This window comes from Orcinus orca, chromosome X (assembly GCF_937001465.1).
Source record: "Orcinus orca chromosome X, mOrcOrc1.1, whole genome shotgun sequence".
Classification (NCBI taxonomy): domain Eukaryota; kingdom Metazoa; phylum Chordata; class Mammalia; order Artiodactyla; family Delphinidae; genus Orcinus; species Orcinus orca.
This window is the reverse complement of record NC_064580.1, coordinates 35,195,187-35,217,722: the sequence shown is the minus strand read 5'-3', so window position 1 is coordinate 35,217,722 and position 22,536 is coordinate 35,195,187. Positions and strand designations below refer to the sequence as shown.

At 41.8% G+C, this 22,536-nt stretch overlaps 1 long non-coding RNA gene across 3 annotated transcripts in view; it reads left to right on the top strand.

Moving 5' to 3' along the window:
• The window catches only part of LOC117197248 (uncharacterized), a 51,353-nt gene extending 29,071 nt beyond the window's left edge, over nt 1–22,282 (top strand). The window contains exons 5-6 of one of the 3 annotated variants that reach the window (XR_004477776.2): nt 16,120–16,164; nt 18,268–22,282. This is a non-coding gene — a long non-coding RNA (uncharacterized LOC117197248). Of the gene's footprint in view, nt 1–10; nt 4,942–15,912; nt 16,165–18,267 lie in introns of those variants that run through there. The other 2 variants (XR_007474824.1, XR_004477777.2) reach the window with 2 other exon arrangements.
• Nucleotides 22,283–22,536: the final 254 nt, after the last annotated feature.

The following is a 22,536-nucleotide window of genomic DNA, read 5'->3' as shown; positions in this document are numbered from 1 at the left end:
TCCTGGACAGGCCTATCGCATATTAGTCTCTGGATATACTGTCGGTGTGGCTGAGGAAGCCAAAGCCACCGTGACGTCTGTCACTACTGATCACAGCCAGGACGAGGCCCATTCTTCTAGAGACAATAAACACTAAACACATTTTGGAAAATAAATGAAAGAAATATTCATATTACTATCATTATTTAATACTAATATTATATTTATTTAACCATTTAGGTTCTAAGTTCTATAAAAAGCAAAACACTATCAACACCCTATCACTATAGATAGTATCCCTGCCCATAGGACATTTTCTATTCTGTTTAGATAAGGCAGACGGATGTATTAGAACTGTATCTCACACATTCAATCAGTAGGCCATAATGATTCATAAATAGAGAGTTCACTGAAAATTAGGACCTCCCAGCCTCTGAAAACGCCTTTGGAGTTCCAAGGATTTGCAAGTATGCATCTAAGAGAGTATTTTGGACTGGACATACGACTGAATGCTAGAAAATGTGGGTTACCTTTCAGAAAAGGAATTTCCACCACGCCCTGTCCGATAAATGAACCTAGACTGAACGTGGCTTTGGGGAGAGACAAGGGGTGAGTTTCACTCCATCCAACATTTTCCCTCAGTCACTGACAGATTCTGAGATAAGTCACATCCTGAATATGGTTAGCGCTGTTGTGTCGCTGCTTTCTCCAGGGAAGGCAAGGACCAGTGCATCCACTGAGCACTCAGCAGATCATGGGAAGGAAGCATCTGTTACAGAGATGCGCCCAGTGAGATGGTTTGGAGCCTCTCTTCTTAACCCTAGATCACCCTCTCATTAAGGGCTGGTGCTTGCCTGATCTCCGGCTCATCGATTTGAGAGTCATTTTGTACTGCGGCTGCAAGGGGAAAATAGACATGTTCGAAGTTATTCACTTCATTATCCTGCGTCTCAGCCGTTTCACCTAAAAAGCTAAAAGAATCAGAGGAAGAATACTTAGCCCAAAGTGGCTGTAAAAAAGTAGTGAACACAAATATTTTAAAAAATACTTTTAAGTAAATAATCATAAAAATAATCATTTACATCTACAGAAAAATGTATACTAGGTCATGCTTTGTAAATCACTTTGTATACATTACACAGGACGTTAAAATCTCCAAGCCAACCTACATAGTGTACAATACTTTATAAGTAATAAATAACTAATACCAAGAGCAGAGTAGCTTAAAAATTAACTCGATAGCTGACATTATTTTAAATGAATAGAAAATCATTCTTTTAGCAATTTAACATTGGCACCAATACCCCAGAAAGACAGACGATTTGACCTTAGCTTTAAAGTTGTCTTCATTGTTAATTTCCATAAAAACCTTAACATTTGTCTAATTATAGGGTTCTGCATTCATTGATCTCACTAATTCAACTGTTTTATCTGACTGCCTCTCCTGAATTGATAAATCTAAATTGCACATTTTCTAAACTGCTAAGCTCAGGAGAAATCTTGAAGGTGGCCCAAATGGCTGTTGGATCTTTTGCACCCGTCTAGCACCATCTACTGTAACTTTGTAATATTGGACTTATCGTTCTTTTCTCAAAACCGTGATGTTCAGATTCCTTTACTCTGTCCTGGCAATACACAGTCCACCAAAGTTGTATATTCATAGTTAAACTGAAAACCAAGCAATTTGGTGGCAAAACATATAATAAGGAATGTTTTGCCATTAAAATGAGTTTTATTCATCCAATTGCCTTTTATTATCAAGGAAAGTCAATATTGTATAATCATAATTTTTTTATAGCAAGGAATTTAAATTTCATGGCACTGTTCAGTTTTATCATCAAGGAATAGGTTTCTCAGATCTGGGTTATCTTTAAGTCTGTTGCGCCATAAGCTATATTTCCACTAGAAATCTTTCTAAAAGGAGTGAGTAGTTATCTATGAAAGAAACTGTGGAGCCCTGGCAATTGCTTTGTCCTGGGAGAATGTGTTCACATGATTCACACAACTTACTGTTTTATCATTTATCTACCTCCCTGGAAATAGCAGGACATAAAGAGAATGAAATCAATATTCTTTTCTACTTACCTAGCACAAGTGGATACTTACTTGGGGTCAATAGTCCTTTTTGAGAGTTTTACATAATGTTCAAAAATACCTCTACTCCAGGTAGGGAAAGGCTGGAGGATGGAACGATGGGAGAAAATGTAGAGTGAGCCGTATTTATTACCAAGGTCCTGGCTTTCGTTTGGGGCTGTGGATTTGCAGGTGATCATTACATTTTTCAAACTAACCAAATAAACAGTAAAAAAAAAAAAAAAAACTAATTGAAATAGACCAGGAATGGACCAGTAATAGAGTCCATTGTGGACCAAGGATTATGATAAATACAATTTCTTGCTCCCACAATCCAAAGTGAAAGGAAAATATTCCTACTTTGGTTTGAATATTAGAAACCAAAGACCTTCTGCCTAGTGAGTTTTTGACAAGTGAGGCAACATCCCGAGTCAGATCCTCAAGACTAGTTAGGATTTTCCTAACTAGTTTCTTGATCTTTAAAGGAGTTTCCTTGTCACTAGTCTCTGTGTAGTCCACTCCTTCTTTAGGTGTTGTTGTGATGCTGCCAACATTAGGAGATGGTGTGTACATCAAGACACAGGTACAAGAAGGTTCCTAGCAGCGCTATTCATGATGGCCACCAACTAGAAACAATCCAGATAGCCATCAACAATAGGATGGAAAAATGTGATATATTTACACTCAGACATACTCTAGAGCAATGAAAATGAATGAACACAGCAACGTGGGCGAGTCTCACAAATACAACACAATGTAAGAAGCCAGACACACGAAAGAATATATACGAAATTATAGCATTTATATAAAGTTCTCAAAACAAGCAAAATTAAACTATGTTTAAGGAGTGCATGCCTAGGTAGTAAAATTATTTTAAAAAGCAATGGTGTCATTACCATAACAGTCAGGTTAGTGGTTACCCTTAAGGGAGTGATAGAGTGACTAGGAGGACACATGAGGAGAGGCCTCTGAGGCACTGGTAACATTCTGCTTCCTGGGTGCTGGTTTGTTAGGTGTTTGCCTTATAATAATTCCCTTAGCTATACTTATGATTTATACACTTCTCTGAATTTGTTGTATTTCACAGTTACAAAAAGAGTTTAAAGACAAATAATGAAAATCCTGCTGTGTATCTCCATGGCCCACCCATTTCCTCATCTTATTAATTAGAGCTCCTCATATCTGCTCCCAGCTCCTGGCCTTGTCTGGTCCCCTCTTTTCCTCATCGTGTAATTCATGTTCTGACCATATTTTTTTTTAAATAAATTTATTTATTTATTTTTGGTTGTGTTGGGTCATCATTGCTGCACGCGGGCTTTTCTCTAGTTGCGGTGAGCGGGGGCTACCCTTCGTTGTGGTGCGCAGGCTTCTCACTGCGGTGGCTTCTCTTGTTGCGGAGCACGGGCTATAGGCACGCGGGCTTCAGTAGTTGTGGCACGTGGGCTCAGTAGTTGTGGCTCGCGGGCTCTAGAGTGCAGGCTCAGTAGTTGTGGTGCATGGGCTTAGTTGCTCCACGGCAGGTGGGATCTTCGCGGACTAGGGCTCGAACCCATGTCCCCTGCATTGGCAGGCGGATTCTCAACCACTGCGCCACCAGGGAAGCCCATGTTCTGACCATATTATGCTCTTCCGTGACTTTGTACTTTTTCCACCTCTATGCCTAAATGCACCTCTTTTCCCAACCCCATTCCCACCCATTGAATTCAAACCCATCTTTCAAGGCATAGCCAAACCAAGACTTCCTTTAGGAAAGAATCCCTGAACTCCTTGGTCAAAGTAGTATCTTCTGCCTCTGAATTCTCATTTCCATTTGAGCCTCTCTTACAGCAACTACTATATTCTTCTTGGCTTGTTAGGGTGTGTGTGTGTGTGTGTGTGTGTGTGTGTGTGTGTGTGTGTCTGTGTCCTCTTTGTTCATAAGCAAAACAGTTTTGAGGACAGTAGGTGCTCAATAAATGTAAAATAAATTCATTCTTCAATAGATGAGTGAGAATGATTATCTGTTTAGCCGCTTGGAACCTAAAATACCTTTGCAGAAGCTTGTCTAAGGAAAAGGGGTCATTGTTTGTTATGGGCGCCCTGAAGAATAACTCAAGCCCTACAGTAGAGTTTATGAGAGTTGGGTTGCACCACTCTGGGAACTGGCCTGCAGCCCCCAACTAGGTTACACAGGTCATTCTGTGCTGTTGGCCCTGGGGTAAGTGACCCGAATCAGTTTTGTGGAACATATCTGGAAGGCTTGAGAAGCCCCTGGATAATTCCTAATGCATATATCAAGACACCCTGTCTGCACGTGAGTGAACATTTAGGGAGATCACACATAGAGCCATGACTTTGTGAGCACGTGTATAAGCGTGTGTACTGGGGTGGGCGTGTGTAATCACTTTGGTGGAATTCAGCATACCTCACCCCTTCCTCCTCTCCCCAAAGTCTGTGGATCAGTCTGAGGAGAAAATGAAAGTGGGCAACAGAGGAGACTCTTAAGGCCACTAACAAAGCAGTTGATGCCATCCCTGGATAGCTGTTTGTATGTATAGGAAATTCATAAGCTAGGCATTTCTGAGTCAAGAAATACCTACATTATGAGTATGTATGTTTATGTGTATGTGTTGTGGCCTATATTTGAGAAACTGTGCACTAGCAAATCAGCATCTCTAGTTTGGTTGCTTCAGAGAATCATGCAAAAATAACTCGAGTGTCACCAGATTTTGAAGGTGGGCTTGTAGTAATACAAATGTTGACTTTGGTAGAACTTAAAGCTAAACAGAAAAAACCAAAACGATGAACCATTTAGAGAAGATTCTGGAGGACTTTCCTTGGGTGACTTTGAAAGGCACAGAAAGTATCTTTGGATGATAAATCCTGTTAATCTGTTTAGTTCCAGTCAGAACCAATTGTTCAGATTTGGGTGGGAGGGAGGGTCAACCTTAGTGGTTCTGGGCAGGGCCATTACTAGAGTTATAGGATCACAAATAAGTTAGTTTTGCATGTGGACTCCAAAATGCACATATGAAGTATTAGAGGCAAAATGTAGTTAATGGCTAACAAATGTTTGAAATTCAAAGCTATTCCAGGAAAGGAGGAATGAAATGAGTCCATGTTATATTCATTAGGCAAATAGCCTCAAACACTGGTATGTTTCCCAGACATTCTCTGAATTGCTTGCCTTTAACATGTTGCAATTTTGTTGGTTAAAAAATTATCAAGGAAATTCAATAGAAGTCATCGACAGGACACAATAATCTGTGGAGTACTTTTAACTTAGAAGTGGTAGAATACTCCCTGAACTTTTTCTCAGGTCCTAGATGAAATGTAATTCAGGAAATGAAGTCATGCGATTAAAAAAATATCATTAACTTTCTTTGTTATTATGTCATGATAATTTTTTGTGGTTTGTATAATTTCTTTACAAGTCCCTTATGCAGACTATAAACCAAATAATTATTTCTGTTTTGGAAAAATTTGGAGCTGTCAGTGAATTTTATCTAGTTGTCCATAAGGAAACACAGAAAAAAAATGGGTGGCTGTTTGATTTTATCTTGAATTTGTTAGTTTAAAAGTATTACAGCTGCGGTGCTTTGTGACCACTGAGAGGGGTGGGATAGGGAGGGTGGGAGGGAGATGAAAGAGGGAGGGGATATGGGGATATATGTATACATATAGCTGATTCACTTTGTTATACAGCAGAAACTAACACAGCATTGTAAAGCAATTATACTCCAATAAAGACGTTAAAAATAATGTTATAAACAAAAACAAAGTATTGCAGCTGCATTTTTCATTGGGGTTCTCTGAAGAAATGTAGAGTTTTGATTTTGAATTTCATGTTTGTTCATTCTTTCTCTCTCTCTTTCTTTCTTTCCTCTTTACCATTGTCACTGGCTGTTTACAAGTGTTTCTCAGTTGTGGATGCTGGAGAAAATGAAATAAACCGTAATAAAAATAATTTTGTCCAGGTGGTATATAAATCAGTTGAGGAAATACAGTTCTTTGTGGCAAATAAAAAACATATGTATTACCTAGTGCACCGAAATGTTATTATTCATCAAATGAATGTTATAGATGTGTTAGGATTTAGAGACATAGGAAGAAGAATATTAGGGTAAAACATAGCAATATTGCATATTTTTGCCTAATGTGGAATAATCGGAAACAAATACGTGGGGAATTTTACAAGAATTTGGCAGAGCTGAAGTTCATTTCAGGGGTATACAGGAATTTCCTCATTAGGAAGATTATCTGTTATTTCTTCTTAATTTACGATTTGTTGAATACTGCTGAATTACCATCAAACACCAACTAGGGAATTCAAAAATAGAAACTGCAGTGGATACAGTGTTAGCTAGAAAAATACCTGATTATCAGTGTAATCTGGAAGCAACAGGAATGTCTAATTATATGTATGTGCGTGTGTATATTTAGAGTATATGTGTATACAATACATCTTTTTATATTTCGCTAATTACTAGGGGTTGTGAATTCTTTTTCTAACCTGAAATCAGACATTTCCATCTATGTTCTTTCTGCATTTGTCTAGACAGATTATGCTATATTATTTTATGTTTCCTTATTAATGTATTATTTTATAATTTTCTGATTGTTTTATGTGTATTACTTCCCAATTTAGTTACAACTTAGAAATGATTTGAAACTTCTCTTGTAACCCTCCTTCAGCTATTCCCATAAAGTGCTTAATACGCAAGACACGCAGGTACTTGACAACTGCTTTTAAACAAGGGAATTAATTTTTTTTTTTTGGTATTATTTACCATCGAGTTATCTTAGTAGATTATATCGAGTTCAAGGAATTGATGCAGGAATATTTAAAAAAAAAACTTTAGAACGCTATAATTTCTTGGCTTTAGTTATAGCAATCATTTTCATATTTTAATATTTTCTTCAATTGTGTTTTACTTATATTTTTATGCCAATTTTACACAAAAGCTAGATGTTTCAGACTTTACTGAAAGTAAATGAAAATGTAATTTTGCTCCTTTTCTATGACATTTACTAAGCAGGAAGGAGTCATTTCAATTTTAATTTTTAAAATATTTTTCATGCATTATTTTTGTACTCAAAATATTCCTTGATTTAACCAGAGTGATTATTGTGTATCACAAAGTCCAGCATCTGATAACAACTTTTTTAAAATGGGAATTTTTTAGTTATTTTTCTCTTAAACCCAAATCTATAAGTTATTTTGATGAATTTAATGTTGATTAAATGAATGCTACCATCCTTTACCTTTTTAATGGACTTATGTATTTATCACTCAAAACGGAGGTTTGACCTATGTCATTTGTTATTCACAAATCATTTCTTCTTTGATAGTAAATTCCATCTCTTTAAATTTCACCCTCTTCCTCCCTCTCCTCCTCCCCCCTCCTCTTCCTCCTTTTTGACCTGCAAATCCTAAAGGGGACAGAGGTAATAAAAATAAATTATCAGAGGGTTATGAACATTTTGAAAAATAATATGAGTTAGAAAAGAGCTGTGTGAACAATGACCTAAAACAAAACCAGAATGTTCTTTCTGGTGTAAGAATGTTTTACATTAAGACACATGTTTATTCATCTCAGCACACAGGTCAGACTATGGTTAAAACATATTCCATGCTTTAATACAGTCAATTAATACAAGTTAAAATTATCACAGGCACAAAATTATATCTTCCAGCATCAGAGTTTTTGATGTAAACCTGTCATTGGGTGACAGTTCAGATCTGAGGAACATGTGTAGTCCCTGTGGTTGTCCCTTAAGTGTGTGAACATGTCACATGGTCAAATATCAAATGGGGACTTGGTTGAAATAAATAGTCTCACTTGACTTGTCACATAGTCAAACTTCATGTAACACTGGATTTAAAAGTGAAACCAGCCAAGGGGGTGGGGTGGAGGACGGATGGATTGCGAGTTTGGGGTTAGCAGATGCAAACTATTATATACAGGATGGATAAACAACAAGGTCTTACTGTACAGCACAGGAAACTATATTCAATATCCTGTGATAATCCATAATGGAAAAGAATATGAAAAAGAATGTATATATATGTATAACCGAGTCACTTTGCTGTACAGTAGAAATTAACACAACATTGTAAATCAACTATACTTCAATAAAATTTTTTTAAAAAGTGAAACCAACTGGTGATTAGGCTATGTTGGCAGGAGTACTGATCCTGATTCTATTTTAGTGCTTAAAACATGGTCAGACATGCTAAATGAATGAACTGTTTGGCCGAGGTGTGGATCATTTTTTAAAGAATTAAGATTGGGGCTTCCCCGGTGGCGCAGTGGTTGAGAGTCCGCCTGGCGATGCAGGGGACACGGGTTCGTGCCCCGGTCCGGGAGGGTCCCACATGCCGCGGAGTGGCTGGGCCCGTGAGCCATGGTCGCTGGGCCTGCGCATCCAGAGCCTGTGCTCCGCAACGGGAGAGGCCACAACAGTGAGAGGCCCGCGTACTGAAAAAAAAAAAAAAAAGAATTAAGTTTGGCCTATTGCCCTTCCCAATTCTGCATCCTCATTTACAAATAGAGGAGAGTATCAATTTTCGAAGTGCTTTAGGAAGTTCACAATTGGTGTGTATTGTGTCAGGTGTGTGGGAAGGAAGGGTAATTATGACCGGGTACCTTCTCTACTCCGTTGTCTTTCGGAACCGGAAAAGGAACAACAAGTGCTTCAAGGAACTTGGGAGATCAAAGAGCTGATAGCTTCTTGGTGGTTCAGGGTGCTCAGATTTTATGACATTTTCAACATCCTCTAGTTAACATAAGAAATGTCATAATATGTGAGATCAGTGGTCCACCAATCTTGTGTTCTCTCTCTGAAGGTGATACCACTCCTTTGTAAGAATGTGGCAGTTTGCATCCATGACATCAATCTCAGAGGCTAGGGATGTAACTTGAACTTCCCTAATTTTCCCTTAGTGAACTGTTAAGGTTCTGTTATCCATGAATTGATCCAAATTCTCCTTGACCACATTTACCTTCTCATCTTGCCCAGCTTTGCAGATATAATGAGTTCCATGTGTTTACATGTCACTGCAAAAACAAATTCTTCATGTTTTTTCCAAAACCATATCCCGTAAGTTTTAGGGTACATTGTACATTCTAGACTTTCATCAGTAAGTTCATCTTCGTGCTGGCCATACTTTCTTGGTGTCTGACATGTTGATCCTATTCCCTCTATTTTAGGGGAGAATCATTGTACAGGGGAATTAAGATGTTCTAATACAATCTTTCGCAGCTAAGCCCAAATAAAATACATCCATGTTTTTAAAGTTCAGAAAAATTCTTTCAGAATGGAAGTTTTTCAGTGTTAGATTTTCGAAACTCCCAACATGCTTACAATAGATTGGTTCTGTAACAAAGAAGAAGATTTGGTATGCAAACACTCCTAGCCAGAGCACATACAGACTTTCATAATTCACTCAGATATACCAGCCTAACCCTCAATATGTGATAAAAATTGATTATCCATTTAAAGTTGTTTCATGGTCCATGCATGTGTTTCCACTGGTGTTTTAAGTGGCTTTACACAGAGTGAAATACCATTACTTAAACAGTAAAGTATAAACATAATATGGCTCGTTTATTAAAGTCCCAGTGCTGCAGCTGGAAGGCATCCCAGGCAGTCCTGATGCATAGGAAATGTCAATGTCCTTGGCTTCATAGCTGCTGAGACAATTGAGACACCTTGATGTAGACTAGGACCCTTCTCTCCTTCCTCTTCATTAGTAGATGAGACACTGTGCTTTCATCTTTCCTTCTAATCCAAGCCATTTCTTGTCTGTTGTGCATTGTTCACCTGAGTTGTTTGGTAATAAGTGTTTTCGTTAAAATTTCAGAGTGGATTGAAATCCATTTCAGTGTAAAAGGTTGGAGTTGTCATCTTTGTTGGTGGTTGTTGTCAAAGGATGGAGTGTGGTCAGCAAGATCATGGAGAAAAAAAAGGTAAATAAAAACTATTGAGTTTTTACATAAAATCCTAGTGAGGTTTCCCAAATCTGGCTTCTTGTGAGCCTTGGCTATATCCAAAACACCCAGGATGCTTGTTGCAGCTAACACTGTTAGGGCCTACCTGTGTCCCCTGGACATTCACCATCCCTGTGCAAGCCAATCAGATGGCCTCCAGCTGATCCCATCTGCAACTCCTTGCCTTTGCCTTTGGGCACGGGGGCCAGAGCGCCCTTGGTTCACCTGTCAGTCAGGCTGGCAGGGCCAGGGAATCAATGATGGAAATTGACTAATACCCCAGCTAATACCTACCTTGGGTGGAATATTTCTAAGATGTGATTTCCCACAGTGGTAACCTGCTCAATAACATGTCTTATTGGACTTCTCCCCTTCCTCACTTCCCTATCATTACCCCCTGGAATTACCTCTCAGATAAACTCCTTGCTCTCACATTTTTCTTAAGGTCTGATTCTGGGAGAATCCAACCTTAGACAATTTTTTAAAAAAATATATGTTCTCTGGCTCAACCTCAGATCAACTGAATCAGTATCTCAGGGAAGTCAGTCGCAGGAAATCCATATTTTTAACACATATAGTGATCCTTATGTGTAGCCCAGTTTGGGAAACACTACATCCTTTCACCACAATCCCTGTCTCCCAGCAGATCTCAACAGTCAGAAAGGGAGCTAGGAATGTGTTCCAGAACATGGTAGCCATCAGTGGAGTGGTACTCACGGTGTTAAAATATGGCTTTCACCACCTTCTTCCTGCTAGGAATCCCACAAACTCTAGGGAACTGTAGGTGAAGTTTGGATTGGGGCAACCTGCCCTCGTATTTTTAGACTTTCAGGAGATCTTTCTGTTTTATTTCCCGCTTGGATGCCATAGGTTAAGCAGAAGGTTCTCAGTTGCCTAAGGACCAAAATCACTGGGATGTATTTAAAACCAAAGCACATAGCATATTTAGAATTGACGCTGGCTGTTCTCAACAAAAAGGTGGGCTTCTGCTCTGCCTCTCAAGACAAAAGCCCTTACTACTTAACAATGAAGAGTGATGCTAATTGAAGTTAGGGGAAAGAACCTCATTGTACCTGTTAATATCTTTTAGTAACCAGAAGGAAAAGCTATCCAAAGCCAACCCCAAGCCTGTGCCAAACCAGGAGTAGAGAAGCATCGATGGTTCAGAACTCACTGAGGCCTTTTCTGACTCCATAACACTAAATGTTTAAGAATAATTTCCAGACGTCTGAACAAAATCACTTTGAAACCTAAAGAATGAAAATACATTTTCTGAGGAAAAAAGAAGGAATTATGTTTATTTAATCTGAAGAAGATACTACTGATGGGGCATGAGAATAAATTGCCGTGGAACTGGGTCTTGAAGGATCAGTAGGATTGTTTTAAGCATATACTTTCAACAGAGATTCATTCATTTGGTTCAACCTATGCCTTTGTGCTGCTAATTGGGGCCAGGTGCTATGTTAGACAGGGTTACAAAGGTGAGTCAGGTGCAACGCTGCCTTTTAATAAACTCACAGTCTAGTAGACAGAATGAACATCTAGTTTTGGGGGCATATGAACTGATAAAGTGTTACATTCCTGTAAGGAACAGAGTGCTATATAACTACAGAGGAGAGAGTAGTTAATTAAGATAACGTATGTAAGAAAAGGTATGCGTGATTGCTTTTAAGCTGTAAAGCACTACATAAACGTTATTATTAATGAGAACAGCTGTGCCTGGGACGGGCTCCCAAGAAAGATTTCAGAGAGACAGTGGCTTTGGTCCTGGGGCTTGAAGAGGAGAAGGCTTCCAACAGGCAGGGGAGAAGCTGAGGTAATATAGGCAGTGGGCCCAGTGTGGACGATGCTGGGAAGCTTGTGTTTGGGGCCTCTTGCTGACTGCCAATCAAATTCTTCATGTTCCAAACATTTTCCATTCTCCCAAAGACCACCAACCTCTTCCTGCCTCCATTTTCCTCTCCTCAACATCACAGACATCTCTGTGAGCTTGCTGACTTTTCTTTCTCGCCACTTCAACATCTCTGGATCTTTCTCCACCTTCTCACCAACCTCAGAGATGACATGCTCCGAAAGCGTCAATTCAGCCCACCTGCCGACACCATGGAGCTGAATCCTCTGCTCCTAGACCAGCCCCTTCCTGTGTGTCCATGATGTCACCTACCCCGGTCTTTGTGATTTTTGAGCGCTCCCTCAACCCTCTCTGATGTCTTAAGTCTTTCCTATTCCACCGATTTCTTCTTTTTTGCTTTTTCTTGAATTGCATATTCAAAGTTTTCCCCTACCTTTTAAAACAAGACCCCCCAAACACCCTTCCCTTTTCCTTCCTTCTCCTATGAAATGCTAGCCCATCTCCCTTTCTTTCTTCCCTAGACTTCTAGAAAGCTTCATCTATACCTGCTGCCTCTGCTTCCATACCCACTCCCTCTGTAATTTCTTATAACTTCATCCCATTTCCTCATAACCGATCTTTCCCTCATACCCCACAGCTGCACATGCTTCCAGGGCTTACCAAGGACCCTCTATGGGTTTGCACTCCCCATACCAATTGGCATTACTCGCATCTCTCTGCCGTTCTCTGGTCTGTCTCGACCCTCAGCTTTAAGGGGTGGAATTCACTCCTTTGTTCAGTAAAAATCCTAGGTCTACCCTATCCAGCTTCTCTGCTTCTGTGCCAGCTTGATACATATGCAAATGAGCTTGTTTTTCCCTTAAGATGCTCACCCTCAGACCTCGACACTCACGTCAATGTGTTGGAATAAAAGTATGTGCCGAGGACTCCTGGAACACTGAATAGGCTGTGATTAAGTAAGTCTGGGGTTGAAAAAGCTTAGGGGATGACCCCCAGGGCAGCTGTTGCCTAAATGGCTGTATAGACAGTCTTGCCATTAACAGAAGTCGAGAAGGCAGGAGAGGAAGCTGTAGCTTGTGGATGGTGAGTTCAGATTCAGCTGTACTGAGTGTGAGATGGCAGCTGGACATCCAGGAAGTCAAAGAGGTACAGACTAAAGAGGTAGGTTTGGTAGTCACCTGCCAAGGGGGTGGCTGACACCAGGAAGGTGGGTGAGATCACCAGGAGACAAGGCTATAGAACAAGCAAAGAGAGCTGGGGCGGGGTTTGGGGGGGAGCTTTGTGGTGAAGGCAGAAGAGAAGCTAGAGATGCTCCGAAGAGGGGGTGTCTCCCCTCCTTCCACATCCTCCTCCACACCGTCCTGAGAGTGATGGATTGGAAGCACAGATTTGTTCTGACCACTTCCTTCCTTAGAAACCCTCAGTGGCTCCCATATTGCCTACAAGGTAAAACAAACAGAAAAACACCGATCTCCTCAGCACAAAGCCCTTCAAGGTCTAACCCCTGTGTAGCTTCCCTTGTCTATCAGCCCTCCCTGGCAGGGGCCATACTCTAGCCCTGTGGTTCTGGACCTTAAGTGTGCATTAGAATCACGTGGGGGACTTGTTAACACACAGATAGCTAGGCCCCAGCCCCAAAGTTTCTCAGTCAGTAGATCTAGGGTGGAGCCTGAGAATTTACATTTCTAACAATTTCCTAGGGATGCTAAGGCTGCTGACCAGACCACACTTTTTTTTTTTAACATCTTTATTGGAGTATAATTGCTTTACAATGGTGTGTTAGTTTCTGCTGTATAACAAAGTGAATCAGCTCTACGTGTACATATAACCCCATATCTCCTCCCTCCTGCGTCTCCCTCCCACTCTCCCTATCCCACCCCTCTAGGTGGTCACAAAGCAACCCTGCAGGCTCCCCTGACCCGGACAGAGTTCTCTGCCTCGGTGTGGGTAATATTCTGGGCCTGTAATTCCACCTTCTCTTCATTGCTCATGGCAGTGTTCTAGAAAACTTCCTGGATCAATTCTCCTCAATGTCTGTACGCCATGATGCGTCCCTCTCTCCTGCTAATAGTTATTCTGCACTTCTGATAAGGCAGGGACTCTGCTAAATTTGATTTGGGCAGGCAAATCAGAGAGCAATACAAACTCAGCCCTGAGCCCCTGGATGGGGCCTGCTCTTGGTACGCTGACGTGCTGCCTGCCCGGGTCAGGACCCTGGGTGGTCCCAAGGCTTGCAGGGGGTGGGGGAGGAAGGGGGGACCAGCAGCTTTAACTGTGAGGCTCCGGAGAAAGAATGATTCAGGGGCTGATGGTTGACAGTAGTGCCACATTTGTCTTTTGTCCCCCTCTAGAACACCGATTTCTTAAAGGCCAGAATAGAATTCTCTTTGTATTCTGTGCTGCCTACAACTGCCCTGTACATAAGAGGTGCTTATTCTTGAATGAATGAAATGAGCAAAAGCAGTGTGTCCAATTTGTTATTGGCTTCTATGTTTATTTAAACAAAAGAGGCCATGACAGATGACATCTGTGCCGTATACATTTGTCACATTTATGTCACATTTCTGTTAACATGCAGCTTTTGAAAGTACATTTCATACTATCTCCATTATCTTCTGTTATCCTCCCGTTTTTATCTGATCAATTAGGAGGTAGCTTTTGACCAGCTGGCCATTAGGCAGAGACATATATTTACCTACTTGATAGAGCCTAGGAGACTGAGACCATCCAAAATAGTTCATTTCTAAACAATGATTTTTAAAAGTTAAGATATTAACTCCACATAGAACTTTATTTTCCAAAAATAAACATTTTTTTAAAAAAAGGACAGTTCAGCAGATTTGGATTTGGGGGGAAGACTTTTATACCAGGCTTTTTCAGATAACCACACAGTAACATAGCACCATTTTGCCATCTAGTGTTGCAGGTCAGTATTACCTGTGAAGGAAGCACCATGCAGTTTTCTTCAGCCTTTATGAAAGCTCGCCAAGAAGTCTGAGTCTGCGGGGGGGTGGGGGGTAAATATATGTTAGAACCCCCAAGGATTCCGACCTCCAGAAAGTCAGTCTTCTTTCTCATCCTTACTTTCTCAAAGTAAACCAGGTAAACAACCAGGCTGAGCTAACTTCAGACCAGATTGCAGTTGTGTCCTTCTATCACCCACGTGCGTCTGCCAGATTTCCTTCTTGGTGGCGGTGGATGGTGGAGAGGACAGCACAAACGGAAGCGGGTCTAAGTTACTCAGCTGCGGCAGCCATGGGAGCTGAGCATGGCTTTGGAAGTGAACCTCAGTTGACGAGGAAGCCCAGAGTAAAGGTCTACTCAGGTTGCCTCCATGCAGTGCTACCAGGGTTCAAATCCTTGTTCTGCCATATACTAGCTATGGAGCTTTGGGGAAGTCATTTGACCCTCATCTGTCAAGTGGGGACAATGATACTGGTTGTGGTTAGTATCAAATGAGTTCATAAATGTAAAGGATACATGTTTTCTGCTGACCGTACAATATTGTTTGAATCCTTGGTCTCTGACTTGCTACTTTTGTGAATTTCAGCAAATTTCTTCACCTCTTTGAGCCTCAGTTTCCTTATTTATGGAGATGATACTTTTTGGTTATATGCAGTAGCTTATCTATTAATATTTGACACCCAGAGCAGATTATTTGTAAAGCTCCCTTCCTCTATATGACAAAACCTTTTTCAGTAATAATTATGAAATAAAACAAATGATTATAACGGCCAACTAAGAAACAGAGAGTGAAAATCTTTCTTTTGTTGAACCTTCCTTCTAGTAGAAATAGAAAATCAAGTACAAATAAAAAATAAATACTTAAAATAAACAAATAAATATATAAATAAAGTAAAAATAAATATAAAATAAAATAAAAATAAATAGTGCCAAAAAGGAAAAAGAAATTGGATTAATAGTTTTATTTATGTTAATGTATTGTAGTGTAGTTGATCTACAACATTGTGTTAGTTTCAGGTGATTCAGCAAAGTGATTCAGTTATACATATACATATATTCATTCTTTTTCAGATTCTTTTCTCATATAGGTTATCATATGTTAATATATTTTTGAAGGAAGGGGAACCACATGAAAAAAACATGTCCAATAGAGTGAGCACCTCATGGTTCAAAGTCACTGCACCTAGAATGACAGATCGAAGCATCTCAAGTTCTGTTTCTTTGTTTTCACGATCACTGTGCCATCACTGTGTTTCCGAATCTACCACTTGAATGCAGGAATCTGTAGTACCGCCAGGACTGGAGACGCAAACTTCAGCCAAGGTGAGCCCAAATGATTCTGAACCAACGTGAACTTACTCTAGAATGGAATGTGTGTAGCTGAGTCCACTGTGTGTGTGGTCTACTGTATAACTGGGGTTCTTTGTATCACCTCCCGTGCAGAAAACAGTGTTTCTTACAGGGTAAGTAATGAAAATGTGCTCATGTGAAGCTTACATATATATTATTTAAAACTCAGCTGTAAACTTGGCAGTTTTAGAACTTAAACCAATATATTTGGAGTTTGAGGGGAGCAGTATTATCACTGACATTGTTTAGAATTATTTGGACATGTTGATAATAAAAGATACCAACTTTTAGTAGGTTTTATTATAGTTTTTAAGTTCTCCACAAACAATGCATCCTTTTCTTGCCTGCACCTGGGGCTGACTGCTCCCACGGCCCTGCCCTTGGTACTCCTTGCCTGCAAGAGTTAAATGAGGAAAGCTGCCAGGACAATACATCCGATATTGAATATTTAACACATCCAGTATTTTTCTTCCATGAGTTATCTCCTTGTTCCCTTCCTCCTACCCACCCAAAGCCTGCTCTCCATCCTCCCATACATATATATGCATGAATAAATGATTTTGAACGTTCAGCTCAAGCGAACCAACCAGTCCAGTGTTCTATACTGTTTGATGATAAATAATCCATAGCTTAGGTCTTCATTTGGAAACGTGGGCCTTCTATGGATTTCCTCTCAAGACATCTCTCAACGCCAAAAGGTAGAGCTGGTCCAAGTTGCCTTGGCATTAGGGTGTGGAGGTAGCCCTGCAGGCTGGGGCCCACGAGCCTGTCATTTGCCTCTTTGTTCTCATATCTCCTCCCAGACCTTCGTATCTCCACCCTGTATCACAAAGCACTCCATGTCCCTGGCTTCCGGGCAGGTTAGGGCAATTGGAGGCCCAGGCAGAAGACTGGACGGAGAAGGGAGAGGAGAAGCCTGGTGATTGCCTTCTCCCCTCACCGCCTCAGGCAGTGTCTCTGCAATAGCTCTATCTTTTCCACGGAGACAAATTTTCTGAAAGGTTAATGAAGCCTAAGCTCCAGGGCCTCTCACTTTCACGGGTCCCTTCCAATGTCCTGTGTGTATAATTTTTTTAACAGCTTTATTGAAATATCATTTACAAACCATGAAAATCACCCATTGTAAGTGTATGGTTCGTTGGTTTTTAGTAAATTTATTGAGTTGTACAACCGTCACAACAATCCAGTTTTATAAAATTTCCATCACCCCAAATTTCCCTCGTGTCTTTTCAGTCAATCCTGGCTCCCAAGCCCAGGCCCTGATAGCCACTAATCTGCTTCTTGTCTCTATGGGTTTGCCTCTTCTGGACATTTTCATGTAAATGGAATCAAATAGAATGTGGTCTTTGGTGGCTGGTTTCTTTCACCGAGCAGCATGTTTTTGAGATTCATCCATGGTGTAGCATGAATCAATACTTCATTCCTTTTCATTGCCAAATAGTATTCCGTTGTATGGCTATTCCCCATTTTGTTTATACTTTCACCAGTTACTGGACCTGACTGTGATTTTTATATTTGTAATTTTACATGCTTTGTCTTAAAAGGGCTCCCCAGATTGCATAAGCTTTGGGCCCCCAGACTAAGAGTTGCTTCTGCCTCTGCGGGTGGCTACAGTCCTGTGGCAGGCAGCCTCTAAGATCTTGCTTCTTGCTATTCATGCCCTTTGTGATCCCTTCTTCTTGAGTGTGGTCTGTGCCTAATGACTCTGTTCTAACAAAGAGAATATGACTAAAGTGTTGGGAAGTCACTTCCAAGATTGGGTCACAAGAAGACTGTGACTTCCATCTTGCTCTCCCTTTTTCACATGCTCTCTCAGAGCCCTTGCTTTTTTTTTTTTTTTGCGGTACGCGGGCTTCTCACTGTTGTGGCCTCTCCCGTTGCGGAGCACAGGCTCCGGACGTGCAGGCTCAGCGGCCATGGCTCACGGGCCCAGCCGCTCCGTGGCATGTGGGATCTTCCTGGACCGGGGCACGAACGCGTGTCCCCTGCATCAGCAGGCGGACTCCCAACCACTGCGCCACCAGGGAAGCCCAGAGCCCTTGCTTTGTAGGAAGAAAGCCACCATCTTGTGATTAGCCCTAGGGAGAGGCCCACATGACTAAGAACTGATGTCTTCAACCAACTAGTGAAGACCTGAGGCCCGTCAACATCCATATGGGAAACAGACCCTTCCCAGTTGAGCCTTGAGCTAACGGCAGCCACAGCTGACACCTTGATCATAGCCTTGTGAGAGACCTGAACCGGAACGACCCAGCTCAGCTGGTGGTTCCTGACGTGCAGCAACTGTAAGGTAATAAATTTATTGTTTACAGCTGCTAAGTTGGGGATCATTTATTACACACCAGTAGACAAATACAAGCCCCCACCTGGTAGCCCCTCTTTCCTGGCAGCCTTCAGCATGTCTCTAGTTCCTGACATGTGACCCTAGCTTCTCGTCTCTGAGGACAACAGCTCTTCCCATGTGCCCCCCGTCCTCAGGGTACTAGCACCTTTCTGCTGTGGCTGATCTCTGTGTTGCCTTATGGACCCCTCTTTGGCTTCTCACTCTTCTCTGACCCATGTAACCAGCTGCTGGTATTAACCCCCCTCTGTTTGAAATACCTAGGGTGGTTTCTAGCATTGCAGGGGAAAACATTTCATCTCCTATGACGTGTAGGCTCAGTCGAGCCTTCACAAGTCTTAGAGAAAGAAATTAGTGTGGGACGGAGAGTCCTGTAGGTCCTGGAATCAGTCTTCATGAATAAAATAGGTTAAGACAGAAAGCCACCCGCTGAGCTACCAGATAGCACAGCAACAGCTCTGTAAGATGACAGAGTGGCAGAGCAGCCCTTCTCACCATTCCAGTCCACAGTGAGCATTCTCGGGTACGGAGGGAGGGTGTGTGAGCCAGAGTGTGTATTCCCCAGTGGCAGCGGCCATCCTGGGGATTCCCCTTTGCAGGGTCTCCCTGAGGCTACAGCAGGGCAAGGGGAGGTCTAAGGGCTGTGGACACGATTGTGATCATAGAGGGCTGAGCCCACCTCTCTGGGGCTCGGACGGCTTCACTGAGGGCTCCATCCTGCTTACGTCATGTTCTGGCTGCTCTGGGGATGGAGTTCAGCCCGCAGCGTGGTGAAGCAGTCTCTACAGACTGCTGGCGGGCTGGGGCACAGCAAAGGTGCTGTTTCCTCTACCCCTGGTGGACAAAGGATCCGCTCTTTCCTAGACCGACCTGGGAAAACAGAAAAGAAACCTTTGGGCTTGCTTCCTCGTCTTTCAATCCCTAGCTTGTTCGAGAGCAGGGGATCTTGGCTGGGGAACTATTTTCCTGGGAAATTCTTTTTGCTTCCAGCCCCTAGCACCGTTACTGCCTCTTCTGGGTGGGAGCCCAAGAGTAAAGAGAGCAACAGATGCAGCCCCTGGCATCTTTTGGCCTCTCAGGGGCTCAGTGTCCTACACAACCAGCTGTTATTCTCCATCACACCCTGCAGCCCAGGATTCGCTCTCCCCTGCTTCTGGAGGCTTTCCCCTTTCTCCCGTGTAGTTTCATGGGCCAGCACCTTCAGACCCACCCTGCAGCTCTGACTGAGGAATTGGCAGGTTCTTCTGACACAGTGAGCTCGGCCACTCTCCCCACTCCGCAGAGGTGAGGAATTGCCTCGGACTCATCATGCCCCTCTCAGTGGTGCACACACCCAGCTGACAGAGGGACAGAGTGTTGGCAATAGGCAAGTCTAATGTCAGAAACCCTATGTGGAATTTGTTTCAGAGTGCACGGTCTGAACAGAAAGGGTGGACAAACAGGGAAATTAGGAATACAATGGCTAGAAGGATTATAAGATTGATTTCACTCTAGCTGCAACCGTCAGCTGTTGGGGGAATCTGAACCAAGGCCTCGTCTAGAGCCGGTGAGAAGTTACAAAGAACAATGCTCGTAAGAAAGCCAGCTCCCCGCCTCTACCGACCACTGCTGCTTCTCTTGCTGGAATAGATTCACCAAGCAATTCAGTATTGACTCTAATCATTTACACCTTCGTTCAGTATTAATTTGGTACCCTGGAATTGTTTATTACTTTTCAATCTGGGCTGGATTCTGTGAGGCACTGTGCTGATTTCTTCGGGATGTCATCACCACAGGCTGTTGGGCATGGGGCTTGGATCCAATGCAGGATACAAGCTCAGAAACAAGGGAGTCCCTCAGTACCCACCAGTGTGTTTGATGGTTATTACTCGTGTGATGATGGGGAGGAACGGACATTATGCAGCCTCTCAGGGCTCTGTCAGTGAATTACAGGTCACTTTGTCCTTTCGCCTGTTAGCACATCCATAAATTACAGCACAGCCTGGGCAGAGCTCAGATGGCAAACTACCATTTAAAAAAAAATCTTTTCTAGTGCCTCTAATTTCGGGGCCACAAATCAATTAGGTTACCAGTCATCATAAACACTTAATGAGTTGAGAAACAGGAACCATCTCCATTTTGTGGATGAAGAAGACTTGAGGACACACAGTACTGAATGTGGAAACGGATGGGGGTTTGGGAAGGACCTGTTCCCCTCAGTGGCAACACGCACATTTTGTCCGGCACATTAAAGGAAAACTGGGTTTAGGTTCTATTGAGGTATTTGAAAAGGAGAGAACTCCTTCAATGTATTAGTTATGCTTTTGGCTGCAACTAACATTGCTTCAACACAAGGATGCTTCTTATTTAATATACAAAAAAAAAATCCAGAGGTGGGTGGGATCAGGGTCAGTTCAGTGGCTCCACAATGGCACCAAGGACCCTGACTCCCTCCATCTTCTGCTCTGCCTTCCTTGGGGTATTAGCTAGGTACCTAGGCTCATCCCCTCAGGGTTGCAAAGTGGCTGTCATGGTCCCAAGCATTGAGTGCAAACACAGCAATGTCCAACTGAAGAAAAGATGTTTCTACTCATGAAGTATTTCTTATTAGGGAGGAAGTCCTCCCCAGAAGTCCCCTTCCTCACTTATCATTGGCCAGAATTGGGTCACACGTCTGTGCCTTAGCTACAAAGGAGGCTGGAAAGTGAGAAGCTGGCATTTTCAGTCTCTGGGTTGGGAGGTTCTCTGCCATCAAGAAAGGAGGAGGAGATAGCCTTCGTGCTTATCATCAGCAGTGCCTTCTACACTTAGATTCATTTTCATTGAGTGCGTAGCACGGGCTTAGCACGCTGTTAGGCACCTTCACCTGCATTACATTATTTCCCTAATTAAGCTGTAAGAAAGTTAGGATGGTCAGTAAATTACCTGTTGGGGTCTTAGAAACCACTTGTTCATCTATTTATCTCTGAAGCCCTGAGCTGTTCATTGGCAAATAAGAATACTACCCAACTGATTCTAATAACCAAGTGAACTGAAAATCAGTATTAGAAAGACTGAAAAATTCCATCAACGTGGGTTCAAACAATCTGGATTGTTGAGACTTGGATTTTCTTTGTTTCTAGCAGGGAGTTAACCTAAGGAGACTGAACAGGCCACTCGTAACATCCAGAGTAAAAGTCACAAGCTAAAAGTTCTTAATTCTAGTTCTTTTAAGTTGGGGAAGAACCAAAATTGGCCACAGATCTAGACCCACTACAAGGAATGGCTCAGAAATAAGGATCCCAAGTACTACAATTTATTAGCTTAGGCCAACCCCATTGGCTGGGCTTATTTATTTGAGCCCAGGGAGAATACATTGCTGTTCACCTGTGTTTTGCATTGGAGTTTCTGTCAACAAGTAATCAAGTCTCTCCAGATGTTTCACTTGCTATAACAAAGCTACTGTCACGAACAATAACACACAGATGTTCCCTTTGAAAAGCAGATTAAAAATGTTTTTGTTAATGTTTCAAATTATCAAATGAATTGTGAAGAATACGGATGCAGAATTGGTTGCCAGAATATCTCCTTGAAACTGGATTTTTAAAAAATTAATTAACTATAACCTCTTTAGGTAAGATTAACCAAACTTCAACAAATAAAGGAGAAAAATAAACAGTGTTTTTTGTCAAGTAGGATTCAAGTGGTTAGAGATTATGAAATTTGCTTTTCACAGAAGGATTTTATTTCTGTTGGTTTCATTTCCTTTTCCTATCCCCTATTTCTTATTGTACTTCAACATGGAGTCTCTTCACTCTTGTGTTACTCTGAGTCTCTGTTTCCGAAATGGTTTTTTTCTTTATTTGCTAATTCGCTCCTAAGTCATGACAGCTTTTTTCAGATATTTTTTTTTTTTGCCTGTTTCTGATCGCTGCTTTTGTAAATGAGCAGGACCCTACGGGGCCTTCCCAGGACAGACCCCTCCCCCATATCCTCTGCTGTAGCTCCTCTCTGAAGTACCCAGATAATAGCATCTGATGCATATT